At 39.4% G+C, this 4,452-nt stretch overlaps 1 non-coding gene across 1 annotated transcript; it reads left to right on the plus strand.

The window, feature by feature from the left end:
- The first annotated feature begins 2,434 nt into the window (after window positions 1-2,434).
- LOC111724231 lies at window positions 2,435-2,566 on the plus strand. Its single transcript, XR_002772562.1, has one exon. It is a non-coding gene; the product is annotated as a U11 spliceosomal RNA (small nuclear RNA).
- The last annotated feature ends 1,886 nt before the right edge of the window (window positions 2,567-4,452 follow it).

A 4,452-nucleotide genomic window follows, 5' to 3' on the forward strand; every position in this document is an offset into this window, starting at 1 on the left:
AAAAAGATATTCCTCATTTCCATCAGAGATCTCACCAGAGTGGCCTTTCCTGTTCATAGTTCTACAGATATCCCAATGACGACCACTGAGGTACTCTAAGAAGATTTAGGAGTTGGCTACAGCTCTCCTCTCTGAGACCTCACCAGAATCATCCTTAAGACTCTTTTCACAGCAGCTTAATCTTTTTTTAGCACATACCTCCAAACTCTTCCAGCTTCCACCCATTATGTAGTTCCAAAGCTACTTCTACATTTTTTATGTATTTGTTACAGCAGCACCCTACTTTTCTGGTACCGATTTCTTTCTTTCTTCCTTTTTTTTTTTTTTTTTTAAATAAAATCATAGCTGTGTATAGTAATGCAATTATGGGGTACAATGTACTGGTATTTGAAATACTTTCATCAAATTGGTTAATATATCCTTCACTGCATTTTCTTAGTTATTATGTTAAGATATTTATATTCTACCCTTAGTAGAGTTAACATGTACCCTTGTTCTGGTACCAATTTCTATCTTAGTTGGTTTGTGCAGCTATAAATACCATAGACTAAGTAATTTGTTAAAAATGGACATTTATTTTACACAGTTCTGGAGGCTGAGAAGTCCAAGATCAAGGCACCAGCAGGCTCAATGTCTAGTGAGGGCGGCTCTCTGTCTTCAAGATGGCATCTGGTTGCTACATCCTCCAAAGAATATTGATCTTTGTGTTCATATAGTGAGAACACATTAGAGCGTAAACCCTGACTTAATCACTCTTAAATTCCTATCTTTCAATACTATCACATTGGCCATCAAGTTCTAACACAAATTTGGGGGAATACGTTCAGATCATAGCATCCTACTTGCTTAAATGTTATTTGTAACCCCAAAGCCGATACTTGAGGTGCTTTGTTAGTAATTCTTGAACATGTACGCGCATGGGCAGAGTCACAAAAACTTTGAGTCACCTTATATGCGTATTCTCAGCTGAGGTCCAGCAAAGGTATTCTCTGCCATTTTCTTTCAGTTTTCATGCTATAAACAGGTGTCCTTTTCATGATTTATTTTGTGTCATTTCTGTGCTTTTTATTAGTGATTTCACTGTTTTAAATGGCCCCCACATGAAGTGCTATCTAGAGTTCTAAAAACAAGAAAGCTGTGATATGTTTTAAGAGACTACTATATTTTGCCATGTTTAATGTGCACATTTCTGGTCAAATTTGAGGGAAACATAAGGATGCGCATTATATGTGAGTGGTATAGCTCAGAAGCAGAGAGCCCAGCAGGCCTCCCAGGGCCACCACACCCTTCCACCTGAACCACTGGGCACACAGCGTTCCAGTCTGGGAGAGTCCAGGACCTGGTGGGAGTGGACAGGGGCATCCTCTGCCAAGTATGATCAGGGGAGGAGGTAGTGATGGGGCTGGTGAGATGGGTTGGGGCTCTGCAGGGTGAGGGTGGAGGCCCAGCTGTGTGGAGGGAAAGAAGGGACTAGGAGCCCCATACAGGCCCCAGGGATCTGCCTGGCTGGCCATGGGCTGAGCAGCCTCAGAAGCTCCTACATGGGCATCTTGGCTGTGGCTCTCAACATGGCAGAGAGGGAAAGGCTCCCAGGTGGGAAAGGAACAGACTTCACAGAGCAGGAGAATGTAGGAGGTGGTAATATGCATGTTTGCCAGGGAAGCGTTAACCTTCCCCAGATATGTCTCTCTGACTGAGAGCTGCCACTTTCTTGAGGAGTGTTTTCCTGAAAGTCCACGGGGGTGGGGTGAGGTGGGGTGGGTGGGACAAGCCATGGATGCACATTCTTCACAGAAGCATATTTTACATGGAAAAATATAGTATTGTGTTTTATAATGCTGTTGGCCATGAGTTCAATGGTCATGAATCGACAATATATTAAATAAGGTATCTATAAAAAGAAACACACCTAAAACAAGGCTTTGTATTGATCTGTTGACAAAAGGCCTGCAGGAACCTGCCCCTGGTATTTCCACTAGGAGCAATGATTCATCATTTGCTAATTTAGCATTTGCAGTGACTTTATGGAACCTACGTCTTGTAAACAACAATAATCAACTGTCTGTATTATGGAGAGTATTGACATGCACAAGGTGATGAGGCGTTTTCCTGGTCACCATGAGTCCTAGTTCTTAGCTATCCTTCTCTGGCTGGAATTTGCATAACTTGATTTTTCTGAAGCGATTTGTCTGTATCCTCAAGGCAAGACAGACAAGATATAGACAAACTAAGGTAAGAAGAGGGTACTATTCTTTGGTAGAATTTTTGCCTCTACTTTACAAAAGGAATGGTAATAAGATCCCCAAACTATAGCTCTCTCATTCAGTTAGGAGTGAATTAATTGCCTGCAAACTTCACCCTTATCAGTTTTCAGAATTCAAGTGGAATCCTATTTGTATGGTTTTCATTGCCCTTTTAAATTCTAATTAGTTGCAAAAAGACCTTCTGTCATGGGGCACATGGAGAGCTACCTGACTGCCCTTTATGTTGAAGGGACATGGAGAGATTTTGGAAGCATAATTTTTTGGTAGTTGGACAGCTAGTGATTGTTGGACCTGGTGCCCTTAAATATTTTTTAAAATTCTGATTAGCTTTTCATCAATACCTTGACTCTGTCACTTCTCTGTAGGTTTTTAGAAAATTATAATTGATACATAAGTGCTGGGAAGACTTCATTTGCTTTACCATTCTGTGCAGTTCTTTCTTTGAAGGAAAGCTATGCTCCCACCCCAAACCCTAATTGAGGTTATATGGGATCAGGGAACAAGAGATGGGAGAAGGAGGCCGGGATGATAATATTCTAGAAGGAAACTTATTAAACACCACTTCACAGAACGGCTTCAGGTATAGCAATTGCTTTTGCCATTTTAAACCAGGCCCTCAGACACTAACACAGGCTGATAAGAGGTTACTGCTGTAACAGCACATTTTACCTTCACTTTTGACAACAGAGTACAAAACAAATCGGAGGTGGGAAAGGAGAGTAAACCATGGAGGTGTATTGAGCGAGATGCTTGACTGCCCTTAGGCAACCTCATTTTTGCTTTGTGCCAACTTCCCTTTCAACTATCACTCCTTTTTTTTTTTATATTTAGGTATAAATAAATGACTTAGGATCCTAATTGAGAAGATAGGATCTATTCCCAGCCTTACCACCTCCATACAAGCTTAACTCCTTATTTTTCTTTTCTTAGGCATGCTTCATTTCAAGGCTTTTATTTCTCTCCTTGCAGCATGAATTATACCTCCTTCAAGGGATTCCAAGCCTGAGTGTGTAAATGGAGGCAGGAATGACCCTTATTTTAAGAAATTAAAATCATTTTATATAGGAGCTATTTTCGTTTGGGACAAGTAAAACCCAGGACCATTGACCTCTGAGAAAATACAGGGAAGAGGGAAAGGGTCTGGGCTATCCAACGCAATAACAGTATGAATCTGAGTAATTTTCATAACTTTGCAAAGTCTGTTTTCTCATCTATACAAGAGTCAACAAACTATTTCTTTAAAGGGAAAAATAATATTTTAGTCATTGTGGGCCATAGAGTCACTGTTGCAACTACTCAGCTTTGCTGTTGTATGGTAAAAACAGCCATAGACCACAATAAACTAATGGGCATTTTGTGTTACAATAAAACTTTATAGACAGCAGCAGGGTATAGGACAAATTTGACAGATCTGATTTGGACCACTGGGCTCTCATTTGTTGACCCTGATCTGTAAAATGGGAACAACAATAGTCTCTAACTCTTCACTTCTTGGGAAGGTGATATGAGGTACCACATGTAAAAAGGTTTAGGATGATGTCTAAATCACAGTGAGTACTTTTGTCAAAAAGATAAAATCATGATTTTCAGACAGACATTAATGTATGTTAAAGATGTTACTTAACATCTTTGTCAGTGAGAGAATCAGGCAGATACTATAGCTGGCTCAAAGAAGATGGTAAAAAAGAAGCCCAGAGGTTTATAGATTTATAATTCAGAAAGTATAAATTATTGTGCAAGTTGACACAAAAACTGTCTTGAGGGGTAGACAAGTTATCCCTCTATCAGATTATTCATTTGTATATTCATTGTCTAAAAGTCCTTTGCATTGCACTGTAATTTTCTACACCTTATGAGCTGAAAAATAGTTGAGAGGTGATGAAAAGCCAGAATTAGATGATCCTAAATAATGTGTTCTGAACGATGCAAAATATTCCACTAGAGATCTTCTTTTCTTATTCCAAGATTGTTGACACCCTGAAATCTTAGCTATTATTATTGCCTATGTGTTAACTAGGGTTATGCTGTCTTCAGAGACTGAAATGGAGTTGACTTAAATCTCCATCTATGTGTTACAGGGGATTCAGAGGGTACTTCAAGTTTTCTTCAAATTGAGATTAAGTTGAAATTTTTGATTCTTCTGAGTTCAATGTGTGGAGTTTTTCACTAAAATGACCCTTTTTGAGAT

Source organism: Otolemur garnettii, unplaced genomic scaffold (genome assembly GCF_000181295.1).
Source record: "Otolemur garnettii isolate 467f Iridium unplaced genomic scaffold, OtoGar3 scaffold00020, whole genome shotgun sequence".
In the NCBI taxonomy this organism is placed as follows: domain Eukaryota; kingdom Metazoa; phylum Chordata; class Mammalia; order Primates; family Galagidae; genus Otolemur; species Otolemur garnettii.